Source organism: Falco punctatus (assembly GCF_963210335.1).
Source record: "Falco punctatus genome assembly, chromosome: 6".
NCBI lineage: Eukaryota > Metazoa > Chordata > Aves > Falconiformes > Falconidae > Falco > Falco punctatus.
In genome coordinates this window covers 3170169-3185276 of record NC_137585.1, presented here as the reverse complement: position 1 = coordinate 3185276, position 15108 = coordinate 3170169, and the positions used below count along the sequence as shown (strand labels likewise).

The window sequence follows — 15108 nt, the reverse complement described above, 5'->3', positions numbered from 1 at the left end:
CGCGCCCCCAGCCCCGGCCCCGCCACCGCCGCAGCGCGGGGAGCCCCGGTGCCCCCCGGCGCCCGCCCGCCCAGCCCCCGGCCGCCGCTGCGCCCCCGCCGCGCCTCGCTGGGGGCGGCACGGGGGGCAAAACACCCCAAACCCCGAGCACCGGGGCGGAAAAGCAGCCCAGAGGGGGGCACAGCAACCGCCCCCCCCGCCGTGCCCACGGCCCCCCCGCCTCTCCCCACCCCAGCGGAGCCCCCGACCCACCTGCGGCGCTGGCTGCAAGCGGCGCGGGCGGCTGCCCCCCTGCCGGGCCGGGAGCAGCCCCCGCCGCCGGGGGACGCGGAGCTCCACGCTGGCGGCCGCCCCGCAGCGCCCGGCTCGGCTCGGCTCGGCCCCGGCGGGCGGCGGGGAGGGGCCGGCGCGGCCGCGCTCCTCCCGCCCGGGCGGCTCCGGCGGGGCCCGGCTGCTCCCACCGGCCGCCGAGTCCTGTGCGCTGGGGGGAACGCGGCGGGCGTGGGGCCCCCACCGCCAGAGCCGGTGCGCACAGCAGCAGCACCCCCTCCCCAAAACACCCCCACGTACAGCAGCACCCCCTCCCCAAAACACCCCCACGTACAGCAGCACCCCCTCCCCAAAACACCCCCAGTGCCTGCTTCACACAGCAGCAGCACCCCCCCCTCCAAAAAACACCCTCCCCCGTACAGCAGCAGCACCCCCTCCCTAAAACACACCCCCCCACCCCCCCCCCGATAGCACCTGCTCCATACAACAGCACCAGCACCCCTTCCCAAAAACACCCCCCCAACAGTGCTTGCTTCATGCGGCAGCAGCATCACCCCCTCCCAAAAACACACACAGCACCACCCCCGAGCCAGGGTGTACAGGGACCCCAGAGGCACAGCCCACCACCCCTCCATCCCCACCTGACCTGCTGCTGACACCGTGTCCCGTCAGCCCCCCGGCACGTCCCGCTGCCCCCCGGCTGTGCCCATCTCCTGCCCCGCTGCTGCAGGTGGGGACACGGCCCAGCTGGTAATAAACCCTCTCGCTGGGGCGCTGCCGGCAGCTGAGGCAGCACAAAAACCCCACGTCTGCGGCAAAACCGGCCGGAGAAGGTGAGTAAACGTGAGGGCGGCTAGCCTTGTGCTCCATGACCTGCTTGTGCAGCCCCATGGCTAGTGGTAGCCAATGTGACTACTGCAATAGGTATGCCAGCATGAGCAACGCTCAGCGTGATGTGGACAGACCCACCACCTCTCTCAGCATCCCCATGTCCCCCATTTCCCCCTCCTGCCACCCACAGCCCCGACACCCTCGTTAACTTCTTCCTCTCTCCCCACATGACATCCCCTCACTTTTCCTGGATTTTCTTCCCCGGCTCTGAAAGCCAAAAGCTCTACAAGTTTCTCTCCTGTCCTGCAGCACAGTGCCGGGCGCTGCTGGGAAGGGTTGTTTGCCGAGTGCCGTAAGGCCGTGCAGGTGCTCTCTCTTCACACGCTCCTGTTTACCTCATTACCTGACTCCGCCAGGCCTCGGCATGACCAGCGCTCATTTTTCCCTCCTGCCCATTCCCAAACCCGCAGAGCTGAGCACCAGGTGCAGTCTTGGTCCGGATGGGAGCGCAGAGGTTTGCACAGCCCCGTTAGGCACGCTGTGCTGTGCCGCCCTGAACGCGCCGACCCATTACTTCCCCAGCCCAGTAAGAGCATCCCATTTGCAGCCACTGATCCCGGCGGCAGCAACTCCCACACCTTTTTACTGGGTTTGACTGGTGTCCTGGATGGGAAAGTGGGGAAGCTGCGGTAGGACCGCTCTGCTCCCTTTTCCCATCCTCTGCCAAGGGAAAACAGAGGGATGTGCTCTTCCCCAAAGAGTCTAACACACCGCCCTCTAAACAGCATTTTCCAGCTTGGGCAACGATGGGCAATGAAGGCAGATATGTCGGGGGTCAGTCCTGGACTGGGAGCTGCTGGTGGGGCAGAGGGTCTTGTCTGGAGCAGGTGACAGAGCTAGGAGGAGCCTTCCTACTGCCACGTTCAAAGAGGAATGAAAAAGCCCCTTGGAAAGCCCTGAGACGTCGAGGTCCAGCCCTGGTGGCCAGCGGTCTGAAAGCCGGAGACCGTAATGTGGATTAATTCTGTATTTTGGCCCTGAAAGCAGCACCCTGATTTGCAGAGGCACAGAGCACCTGCAGCTCACAGCGCCCATGATGAAGGTCCCCCATATCCCAACATCTCCAGAAAGCTGATCTCTTTTAAGACCTGCAGGCTCTTAGACTGGACTTACCCACCTGGTCTCCCTCCACCTCTGTAAAAGCGGGACGATAACCCCAAGTGTCTCAGCGGGGCGGGAGGGAGCGGGGCGGGAGCTGGCTGGCCGTGCAGAAGCAGAGTGGGGTGCCTCATTGCTGGCTCCCTCCCGTGCTGACAGAAAGCATTTGTGTTGCCCCACTGACTCGTGCTTATTATTAAGCTCCTCGTAAACAGCGATAACAAGAAATTGCTGCCTTACGCGTGCTTTGGTTTTGCTCCTGGGCTTAGCTCTTAAAAAAAAAATAAATTAAAAAAATCTAAGCTCTGGGGGTATTGATATTTCCACTGGCAACTGTTCCAGATGCCTGCACATGTGTCACCTCTTATCCCTCACCCAGCAGAAGCGGGACCGCAACCTCATCCCAACGAGCTCTGCAGGCTGGGGTGTCCCCCCCGTTGTCACCCGGCTTTGCCAAGTGACACACACAGCTGCAGCCAGGGCGTCAGGGACCCCAGTGTTCTGTCCGGAGGCAGGAGAGCGTGCGCTGCCCCACACTGAGCACCGGGGAAGGATTTGTGCTGCCGGGCAGGCAGGAGCAGGGGTCTGGCGAGGGACGGGTGAGGGCAGAGCACCCATGGGGAAGGTGAGTTGTGTTGTTACCTCCGTGGGGATCCCCTTTCATGCCGCAGGATCCCGCTGTGCCCAGAGCATGGTCAGTAACCCTGTGCTGAGAGCACATCACCCCACACCAGGATACAACTGGGACCCAGCAGTGGCATGGCTCAGCCCGAGGCTGGGTCCTAGGAGGGGAAAGCAAAAGCTGAACTTGGTTGAAATTGCCGGGGGAGGTGGGATACAGTTGTCTCCAGCTGGTTGCCGCAGCTTGGCTCAGTCCCCACTCTTTTTAAACACCTTGTTGAAAAGTTAGGCTGCAGAGCTACCCAGAGGGGTTCGGTGTCCGTCACAACACTGCCCGATAGGAGGGATGAACCACCTGTTCACAATCCTTCTCGGCTGGTCCGGCTCTTCATCCCCAGCACCACGTCCATCCTGCACGGAGCTGTTTAGCCGTTCTGCTTCCCGGGAGTCGCAGCTGCCTGAGACACAGCACCTCCCTTTGGAGGCATGGCCCGTGCCGTTTGCTCCAAGGTGCATATATATTTACTTCAAGCCTACTGTTGGAAAAGGTGGGCTCGGAGCTGATTTTTGTGGACTGAGACCCTCCTGCTTGCCAGCTGTTAGCAGTAACCCTCTCCTCTGGGGTCTGGCCAGCAGCAGGGTCTCAGCCTATTTAATGCATACGTGTTGTCCATCCTCAAGAGTTCACATTCAATCAGTGTCACACACAGCGACATCAAAAGCCGCCTCTATTTTAACCACAGCCTTGGGCCAGCTGCTGAACTCTCCATAAGCAACTCACTTCTCAGTCGAGCTTCACTAAATGTGTCTGTTTCCTTCAAAACAATCTGCCTTTTTTATTTTCTTCAGTTTGGGGAAAATGAGTCCCTTTGAAAACCCAAGTGCATGGATGACTACCTACCACTGGCCTGACCTCCCTGACGGTGACCGTAATGAGGGAACTAACTGCTGGTAGCTCAGTGACGAATTCTTCTTTGCCCATCACTATGGATCTGGGAGGCAGACCGCGTGTGCTGGGCGGGTTGCCTCTGCTGGGAAATCACCGGCCAGCACACTCCGAAACTCTCATGAGACTTGGCGGTGGCCTGCAGGCAATTTCCACAGATGCGTCCTACAATTAAATTCTCTATGCAAATATAGTTTTCTTTTCACACGTTGCAAATAAGCCTGCAGAGAGACATCCATCCCGGGCCTTGTTTGATGAGGTAGTCAGTTACACACACAGGCGTGCACAGAGAACTCCCTCTCGGGCTTTACTAATTAGCACGTTGATCTACATACAGTCTGCTCCCCTCGTTCTAAACCAGGTAATGTTGCCATTAGCACAAAGCACCATCCTTACCTCCTTCACTCGCCACCTCCTTTCTCAGCAGGCGGTAGCCACCAGTTGTGACATCTCTGTTAAGCACCTGGCCACGCTTAGACAAAACCAGTTTTACCCAATTCATTCCTAAAAGCGAAACTTTTCCCTCTTATTGACAAAGTTTCTTATTCCGGACTTCAAACAACTGAGTATTTTTTTTCTTTTCACAGACCAGCTTAGTCCACCATCCCTTGAGTTTCAGTTGTTGAAGCTTTTGCCCATTTGAGGATTTTCCTTGCAGGGTTTGTTGGAAATGTCCTGCCTTTCCCAGCCTGTGTCCAGGCCATGAGGCTGGGTGCTGGGCGGGCAGGCCACCTCACAGCACCACTCTGTCCCCTGGCAGGGCTGAGCACCCCCCACAACATAGCCTCCCCACAACCACCAGCCACTGCTTCCACCTCCAAGAGCTGCTCTCCACTCCCCCACCCTGCAGGAACGGGACCTTTGAGATGATTGCTTGGACTTTCTTCTACTTTTCCAGGGTTCCCGAAGTCTTGAATAATCTCCCGCTATTCCTACACCATCCTGTTGGCTTTGCAGCCCTTCCTGAACGGTCTCTTAACTCCTCTTCGTTCTCCCTAGCAGAAGCTGCCCACCATAATTGCTCACCTTAAGGCAACTGGGGACACGTGGGGGCTGTTCTTCCAACTAAGCCAAAGAGCTGCACTCAGTGAGGTTCCTCCCACCGCATCCTAGAAGGCTGTTCATTCAGATGGTGAATCCTCTGCCAGGAGAGGTTAGGCACATCTGAGGACAGCAGTATGGACCAGGTCACGTTCCCTTGCACGTTGGTGTTCTATGCTTCCGTGAGCTGCTTTAGGATGACTTTGTAACCCCCAGCAGCCACAGCAGATTACGAGGCCAGCTAGTGCTGCTCCATCCAGGGCAAGGAAAATAATTTGAAAAAAAGCTCTCTTTGTAACACACAGCCCTGCATCTTCCCAAATTTGGAATAATCTCTCAGAAAGAGGATCTTACAGTCTGTGTATGGTTGATGTGGACCTCGCTGTTCCTAGGTGGACAAGTCAAGACCTCAGGAGAGACCCATGTGAGGGCATGAATAGGAAAAAGTAAGGAGAACCAGAGGAATCCAAGGAAAGACTAAGAATACGGTGGAAGAAAAGCACCTACTGGTGCCATGAGACCCACATCCCTTTGTACGTAAAAGCTACGGCACTTAGAACACGTCTGGAGCAGGAACATCAGCTCCAGCATGGTTTCCACCATGGTGCTTAGGACTGAAGCTCACTACCACCAGCAAAAATTGGTTTGCTAGCAACACCCTGCTCTTTCCAACTGTCTCTTATGCAAAGTAAGAGGTTCACCTGACAGGGGGTCAGGTCAGAAAGTCACAGCAGGTCTGGGCCCGAGACGTGGCCTCCTTCCAGCCACCCGTTGGCTCCTTCCCCAAAAGAGAAGAGCTGGTGCTCGCTGCCGGTGGAAAGGCTGGTCTGCTTCAGCAGTCCCTGATCCCTTCTGCTCCACCCGTTAAGCAGATCCATGGGGTGTTAAAAACTCTCTGTGAAGGCTTTCTGCAGACATCAGTGCCAACAGCATCCCAACTGGGTGGGGATCAGCCTGCCTGCAGAAGGGGTAGGGCAGCTGGATGGAGCAAGCCCTCTCTCAGTCCATCGGATGTGGGAGAGAGGTTGGCTGCCTTTTGTAACTTGGCTTCCCACGCGCTTTCTAATTATTGTTTTTTTGGGATGGCATCAAGGGGAAAACTGGAGGTTATGAATTAGGTACTGTGTCAGGGAAAAGGGAGGCGGGGTAGGGTTTCTGAGAAAGCAGCAGTGACCCTACGTCCCAAAGAGCCAGCCCACCAGGGAATCGAGGGAGGCTGTGACCAAGGTTCCTGCTGGAGGAGGCACCAAGCACCTGCCTGGCTTTGGCAAACAAGGATGTTCATACAGATTTGGTCCCAGGACTGAGACAAACAACTGCCTCATCTTTGATGAGATGATCTCCAACCAGTTAGGACCATGCCCATATCTCGAGCGATACCCTAAAGGAACGAGGCTTATTTCAAGCACGAGTCCAGCATCCCCTCTTCACCAACAGTTGCTAAACCACCTGGCAAATAGCAACAGATTTAACGGTGAACTGCGAGTCTCAAAGCTATTAAGGTTCTACAAGTTCCAGTGGCTGGATGGGGAGGGAGAAGCCTGGTGAATCCTCCCCTCTCCCACTCCAGTGCAGGGAAGGAGCATGGACACAGCTTTTATTAGCCATCGGCGAATCCCTCTCACAGGAGCGGGATCAGGCAGAATCACCCCTTAGGGCAAACCAGAAGGTCTGCTGGTGGGAAAACAGGGCATCCTCGGCTGAGCTGCCCAGAGAACGACTTGGGGGTTTTAAGAAAAGCGGGGGGCGGGGGGGGGGGGGGAACCCCCAAGGAACCAGGCGGTTTTCTGTTTGTTGGCTTTTCTACTTGTATTTTCCATCGGAAACTTGGGTTTCATGGGTCCCCGTTTTTGGTGAGCGAATGACTAATGCCCTCCAAGGTTAGATGGTTTCCTCCAAGGACAGACCGTGCCTGGGTGCCATGCTTCAGAAAAGATGTCTGAGGACTGAGCTCCCGAGGGACCAGCTGGGCTTTGCCCAAGCCCAGGCGCATGCTGACACAGGATACTGGGATTTTAGCTAATTTTAGGTAAGGAACTGGTCATGCCAGCCGCTGTCAGTGGGCCTGCCCGCTCTTCCCTTTCATACTGAGTCTCTGTGTAGGATCTTTATTACAGGTTTAGGATGACCTGGAACCCAGAGGAAGCATCCAGCCTCTTTGATGCTAATCTGAACCACCAAACCTTTTCAGGTTCGCTTCGCGCTGCCAGCAACACCCAGCCCCAGCAGCGATTCGTGGTCTCCGGGGAGGTCTCCCAGCCTCTTCGGATCTGACAGGGAAACAAGAAAGTCTGCAGCGGAGCCGAGTTTCAGCTGTGCCCATCTGCTAAATAACAGGTGGTAAAGGATAGTTTCCTTCAATTGTAGCAGTTCATGACTCCTCATGAAGTCATATAATGATCTCACCTCAGTTATTCACCACGTTCTTTCTTCTACCTGGCACGATGAAGATGTTTTTCTTTCTAACAATAGAGAATAAAAACAAAAACAAAACCCTCTCTATTAATGCAGACCTAACGCACATGCAGCGTGCAACAGAAGCATCCCTTGTTTCTGGTCCTAGCTGCCACATCTGAAGAATTTTTCCTTTGAAGATGGTCCCTTGTCACAAGAGAGGCGTGGGACTTGGCTCCCTGGCTGCTAAGCGCTCTGCTGCCACGCAGGGACTGCACATCCCTGTTTCCACATCCTCACAGGCAGGGAAAACCCTTGCTCGTGGCAGCTCTTAAAGACAGATACTTCAGTCTGAGCCTGATGCCAACAGCCGTGTGGAGCAGAAGGTGGTGGTGGGACACGTTCATCACTCAACATTTGTTCCCAAGGCTGGTGGGAGCACGCTGAATGAGGAGGTTCCCATGTCCTGGGATGGGCCAGCCTGAAGCAGAGGCAGACCAGCTGGCTGTGTCCTTACCTATCCCCATGGGGACAGCTATGGAGGGCTGGAGGCCAGTGGTGGAAGAAGATGCTTCTGGCCTCACTGGGAGGAAGAAGAGGTGGCAAGAAGTAAGGAGAGAAGGAAGAAAGGCCACCAACCACTCGCACAAGCACTGTGGAAAAGCATGTCCATGAGAGTGGGCATCCTTGGCAGAGCGGAGATACGTGCTGCCTGCCAGAGAAGGGACTGCAATGTGAGGAATGGAAAAGGCGTACGATGGGGTCATGGGAAAATCCTTCTGCAGAAGGGAGAGAGAGGGCAGAAGCGCTGTGTGGAGGCAAACGGGAGCAAAGATGTGCCAGTGATGCTGAAAAGCTGAATCGATCTGCTAAATCAACGCAACGCCTTGACGGGCACAAGGCCAACGCTGGTGACTTCAGGGCCGAAGGCAGAATGGGCTGTGAGAAACAGGGTCAGGAAATGGACGTTACCACTGTCCGCATTTTGATATCTGTAATATCAAGAATAATTTGGCAAACTTGAGTTCAGGGAAGGTGGGAAGGCAAAAAGAGAACTAGTATCTCTGAAGGAACTGACACACGCCCCTGGCAGCAATTATCTCTAAGAAATCTTCCAAGTCAGAAGATGACCAGTATGTCCAGAGATGTGAGTAGTGTGATGAGTAGATGACCATTGCAGAGATGGTGAGTAGGGAGGGAAAGGCACTGAAGGGAGGGATGCTGCAGAGCTCCTCCATGCCCAGGGTATGTCGTATTCATCTACGACATCAATGCAAGATGCTGGACCATGAACTTACGTGGTGGGGAGGACAAGCGCATCCTGCAGAAAGAATAGGTTGAGCTCTAGACCTTGAGTAGCAGTGGCTGAACATTAGACACTTCCCATTTTAAGGCTTGTACTTTAAGATCAGCCACAAAGTTGCTGTAAGCCAGGAGTTCATCAGCTAAAGGAACAGAGGAAGCGGAGCAGGGACAGGAGGAGGAGCAATGACTGAGAAACAACACCACAAATGCAAGCCTGGCATGCAGGGAAGAAATTGTTCCTTACTCTTTGTAAAAGCTGGCACAAACACATTTTAAAAGCAGAACTATTGTTTCACATGTGGTTTTCAGCAGCTTTCCATGGACGCACAATACCCGATTTAACAACTGCTTAAGTACATCCTACCCTTGATGGGCACCGACCTAAATATGCCCATGTCTGACACCTACATCACAAGTCATACGATAGATTTTCCACGGACTTTAAAGTTATTTTGAGTCAAGGACAGGTACCTCAGAAACTGCAGATCTCCAATACAGAACTTCATACAAGCTTTAAAGCACTTTGATAAATAAGCTCACCACTTTGTTGCTACTAAGAAACTCAAAGCAGCGACTGCAGGTTGCTTTATTTCAACATTTAGAAAGCGAGATGGGAAAATATTTTGCAACCCACAACAGTTTTTGCTTGCTGTTATTTAAGTGTTATAATCACAGACTTCATAAAGTGACACACACCAGCCCTGACATTCCGAACTCCGCAGTCTCTCTGAAGGTTTTGAAAGCCATTCAGCGTAGGCTGCTTTAAAAAGAAAAGAAACACACCTCTCCTAAAAAAAAAAAAAAGGCAAAAAAAAAAAAGCAGCCTTTGAAAAAGTTTATGACTAGATGTTTACCAACAAAATTTGCATAGAGGACACTCATTACTGAATAAAAGATCAGGAAGACATTTGTCAGCTTTTCTCACCCTGGAGAATTATGGAAAAAGTTCACAACAAAAGCAACAGGACCTTCAAACTTGAAAAGGTTGTTTCTGTAAAAGGAAAGGGGAGAGGAGAAGGGAAATCATCATAGCTGGAATGGCTGGGCTGCCATGTAAAATCCCGCAGTCAGGTGGAAACCTCTCAGATCTGGGATGTTCAGGCATGTGAAGACGAGGAGAAAACATGGGGGATGGAGGATTTTTTATCATCTTAACCAGAAGCGCCAGCATGGATGTCTTCTCATAAAACACCAACTCAGCTTCTGCAACAGTTAGCTAAACCCAAGGGTGTACCAGGTTTCTGGGAAGTGTCCTGGCACCTGGAGCAGTAGCAAAAGGTGACTGGAACAGCCTTTTCAACCACCATTTCAGCCTTTCTGCTGCCAGGCTATTACTCTGGACTTCAGAAATTAACACACTGCATGAACCAAGTTACCAAGGACCCTTGCCCACTTCTTGTGGCTGCCTGGACCAGGACAACGACTGCTACAGCTCCCTGGACCAGGACAACGATTGTTACAGCTGCCTGGAAAGCCTTTGGAGGGGTGAAAAGGTTTCCCATGGGTGACGAACCAGCCATCACCTTAAGGATTTGCTGGGTCATGATAACCATAAACCTCCTCCTCATCCCAGACATTACTGGAGGATTCACCTGTCATTGCCTTAATACGGTCAGTGTGAAATAACTATTTGTGAGGTGTACTTCTGACTTGCTACATCCCTATTCGCGGAAAAAAAAATTCTGTTACCCTTACACACGATGAAGCATGTTCTGCCTCTGTAGCACAGCACCGTTGCTGTTTGAGGAACGTCAGAGCAGAGCAGAGGTTTCATCGTGTCGAAGTATCATCAGGCTTCACTTTTGTCCCCAGAAATCTGGGGACAATACTATGATGGTTTAAAATAAAGCGTCAGGTGACACCCTCACTAGACACTTGTGATGTATGGGATGGTACAGAAGGCATGTACCACAAATTTGTCAAAAAGCTACAGCTTGTCTGAAGAGGGTCGGGAGCTCAGAAGGTGCTGTTAAAGAGGACGCTCCCTCCTCACTCACCTCTTACAGAAGCGACCTCCAGGCTCTGTGACAAGCGGCACAGATCAGCCTTGCGTTGTATTTTTGCCAGGAGACCACAGAGGATGATGGGGCGTTCTCTGCCAGGAGACCCTTGGTTTGGAACCTGGTATGGGATTTCAGGAATTATCCCAGGGTCTACGTTCCTGCAACCATAAGAGGAACTCCCACCAGACTTAGCTGACTGGTAGTGTGACACCAGTCACCTTGGAGGGGCAGATCCGTGACCGTGGGTGCAGAGCCCCTGTGACCACCCTGAGCAGAAGGGCAGAGTCACTGGCGAACCTCTTTCTTCAAGAGAGATGACTTTTTGGGTGCCAAACTCCAACTGCATTCATGGCAAAGGTGCCTGCCGTTCCCTAAGCCTAAGGAGGCACCTCACCTGAACCCCTCTTGTTCTTCTGTGCACGACTGAGCACTTGTGCGCAACTTCTCACACCCTTGCTCCCCGCCCAGCCAGCCCTCAGCAGAGCTTGTTTTTGGGACAGCCGCCCACACCACCAGCAGTAATTACAGTAAATCCCACTCCCCTGGAACGTGGCACACGAGTTTTTCCATGCTGTTGATGCGAGGCAAACCCCGCTAATCCCCCGCGCGCAAAGGGCATCGCACAGGGGCACTGACGTGCAACCGGTGCAGGTAAACAAGCACAAGCTCAGGCTCCTCCTCGCTGCAGGAACACGCTGGCCCTGGGAGATGCCTTGCCAGCCTTTGCCCTTTTTCCTGGGGGGAATTCACTGGCCACAACCCCCTGCTTGAAGTGGGGCTCACAGGAGCAGGAATACAGCCCATCAGGGCTTTGCCAGCCGCTATTAATGCATTTATCGCAATAAACCAGAGCAGGCGCATACTTTAGAACGCCACATGAATAGGATGAGGTGCCCACAGCCCTTTATCAAGAGAAGGAGAAGCAAGTGAGATGCTCCTGGACATGGTTGGCAGCAGTTTTCTTCCTCGTGGCCCACAGCTGGAGAGACCTCGAAGGGCAGGGATGAAAATCCCCGCTGCTGCGACAAGCCTGGCGCGGATCAGCTGGTGGCACTCGATCAAGGCAAGTTTTTGCCTCCTAAGGCCGTACTTCTCCCCTCCACACACACCCCAAACAAAATCTGCTTTTTTAAAACCACCACGAAGTATTTCTAGGCAGGATGCTCGGAGACAGTGCTTGGGGCCAGGGACGAGCCGTGGTGCCCAGGCTTTCGGGCTGGGCTGGCCCTACAAATGATGGCAAAGGGTCATCTCTGAACAGGTTTTCAAAGGGCAAGGCAGGCAGATGGGGTTGCAAGTTGTGAAAGACCAACATAAAGTTTCAGACATTCCTGGACCGTTTCAAAACGTGTTTCGACGAGCCCAGTCACATGGGGTTTTTTTTGCAAGGCCTTTTATGATTACATCTCTCAGTAGAAGACTCACAACTGCTTTAAAGAAGGAAAGGAAAACAAACAAAAAGATGCAATTTAACTCCGAATATCTGAAGAGTAACTAGGGAACCTGACTGGAAAACATGCTGCAGTGTTTATTGAAAGATAAAAACCACCACTGCAAACCACTCGGGTCTGATTTAGATTATAAAGGCTGGTTTGTTATATAAGTGCAAGGGATGTTTTGGAATCTTCCAGCAAGTCCCTTTCAGCAGCGTCATGCACCACAGAATCAAAGCCAGTGCTCTGGCCAGTCCCCTCCGCCCACGGGGGGCTTACAAGGAGGGGGCTGAGCTGAGGGAGCCCCGCGGCCCCCCCGACCCGGAGCGGGGCAATCCACGGGGAGATGCCCCGAGCAGCCCGGGAGGTACAAGCGCTGCAGTGACCCTTCACCTGCTGCAAGGGCTGCTCCCCAAAGGCCAGGCTTCTCCCACCTCCAAAGCAGCACCCGGCGCGTTCGAAGCGGAGGGCTGTGGTTAGGGGAGGCCTAAGGTTGCCTGCTCTGAGCGTCCAGCTCTGCATCCACACTCCTCCCATTCCCATGATCTGCCAGCTCGGTGAACCCTGCTCAGTGTCATCCTGCTCCCAGGCAGAACCCACTGAGTCACCCACGCCGACCACGTGGCTGTTGTTCCCCAGGAGCAACGGGGCTGCCCTCCCCAGAGTTAATACAACAGCATCGGCAAGGCAAGGCTTTGGAGAGCTACCACATCACGTCTTCTGGCTCAAAGGACAGTGTTTGCTTAATATAATGCACGTTTGTTGTAGTCACTTTTACTATAGATGCCTAGACTCCCAGGAATTACAGAAAAAAACATTTTTCCACAATATTTTCCTTTCCTATTCATTTTCAAAGCCTCAGGGCTGAAGTTTGCTCTTTCAGGGACAACCCGCAAACAAAGCAACCCCGCACCTTTCGTACAGGTCTTTACATCCTTGCTGACGTAAAGGGTGATGTGCCAACCTGCTGGGCTTCGGCTTGTGACCCCCTGCCCCCACCCCCCAAAATATCAACCAGATGAAGGGTTTGTTGCCCTCCCAGCTTACCAGTTCATCAGCGTCTGTGTCCCAGCACAGGCAAGGACCCAGCCATGCTCCTGCTCCGTCACGTTCCCCTGCACGAGCAATGATGCAGCTTGGCGAAATCGTTCATTTACCAACACACTAGCAAAGATCTTCAGAGCTGTGCAAGCAGCAGCCAGCCTTGCGAGGCTTCCACACCCTGATCAAAGTGTAATGTTTAGCATAAATACACACCTCACTAATCCATACTGAGTTCAGGTCCTGCTTTTTCCACAGAGCCAAGAAGGGGATACAGGCAGGGCACCTGGACAGCACTGAAGATTGCTCACCAGCCTGGTAGCAAGCTTCGAGCGGCCACCAGCAAGTTCCAGACCAGGACAAGAAGAAGGGTCCTGGGTGCTCCCTGGGTGACCGGCTCTTGAACTGACCCCAGCCAAGCTGCATCCTCACCTCGCCACAAACCAACCAGCAGCAGGACTCGGGCGCTGCTGGGGATTACCTTCTCCTCCAGCCTCAAAGGACCTTGGCTGCTGTTAGAAACTCCTTGTCAAACCCCTCCACTTTGCCGACTGCTGAGAGCGGAGCCCGCAGCACACCGTGGTACACCACCACATGCTCTCAACCCTCCTCCAGCAACTCACCACGGATCAGCGGCCACTGCAAAGGGAAGAGACACTCGGACATGGCATGCCATCTCCAGACCGTAACCAAGGGTGCAGATGGCCCTGGCCACCTTCAGTGCAGCACTAGGACTAACTTCCTTCCAGTAATTTTGTGAAACGGTTGGCAACTGCAACTCACAACCTTAGCGCAGGGGAAAAGGTGCCTACATTCAGCTCTAACTGTCTTGAACACATAAGGTAGCCCATCCCAGCAGGAAACATACAGCTCTACTTCATGAAGAACGCTTCCAAGGCATCGACATAATGCTCCCTGTTAGATACATACAATTTTGCATGAGCCTAAAGTGTCAGTTTGACATTCTGAGCATCTGCTTCAGGCATCTGTGTAACTCACGTTTCATTTGCACTCTTCTCATTGCATTAGTGCTAAAGCAGAGAGGTTTGAGAGCCAAGATTTGCTCCTTGAGATTAGAAGACAGGCAACAAGCATCAGGAAGATGTTGGACATTTGGAGAGACTTCTGCACTAGGAGGAGACTACAGCACCAGAGGCAGAGAGGTGGTGGGCTCTTCGTCCCTGGAAGTTTCTAAGACTCAGCTTGAAAAACCCACAGCGACCTGGACTCGTGTTGGCAACAGTCCTGCTTAAATGAAGAGGTTGCAGTGGAGACCACCCGAAGTTCCTTTGAACCAGCACTTCCAGTTTCCAAATATAAGAAAGGTACTAAAAAGGCCCAGAAAAGGGTATCTTTACATTAGTTAACAAAAAGAGGCAAGAATATTCTCTGCCTGGTTATTACAGGCAAGGTCACTGCATTCCTCGGTATTTTGTTATTTGAAATGGGGCTGCTGCATATTTGAGAGTTTTTCATTACAAATGAAGTTGAACAGTTTCTGAAATAGTTCCTGCTGAAGTTTATATCAACCAATTCTTGTTTCCCACCGTCCTATTTTCAGACACACCACATTTCTGCACTGACAACTGCTAATTGCACGGCAGGATCCAAAACATTTTGGCAATAGATCACAAAAACTCCTCAGGATGTAGGAGGAAACATGGGATTACACAAGAAATGGGAACACATTAGCCAGTTAACATGATCAGAAAATTAACATTCAAAAACTCATTTACAGGTTTAGCGTATTAAGAAGGAAACAATTCAAGAAGTTTAGAAGTGTTGTTTCGTATTGCTGGAAAACTACCACGACACCGTTTTTCTCCTGTTCGTATATTTATCTTGCTTGTGAGTTACTCCTGCCTTTAAACCACGGAGCAGATTTCTGCAACGCTACAGCAGAAGTAAATGGGTCGGGTGTGTAACACACGCTGGTCTGTCACAAGTGGGCCCCAAAAGCCAAGAGCTCCAGCATTCCCTTTGGAAGTCTTGCCCACTCCCAGCACAGGTCACCTCCCATCTACTCCCTGACCACGTCTAACCCCGTTTTTAATGTTTATAATAC

At 52.9% G+C, this 15108-nt stretch overlaps 1 protein-coding gene across 1 annotated transcript in view; it reads right to left on the bottom strand.

Moving 5' to 3' along the window:
• The window catches only part of GPR156 (G protein-coupled receptor 156), a 60456-nt gene extending 45408 nt beyond the window's left edge, over positions 1–15048 (bottom strand). Inside the window, exon 1 of the mRNA XM_080391200.1 lies at positions 4853–15048. The gene's annotated coding sequence lies outside the window, so the exon portion shown is untranslated. The remainder of the gene's footprint in view (positions 1–4852) is intronic.
• Positions 15049–15108: the final 60 nt, after the last annotated feature.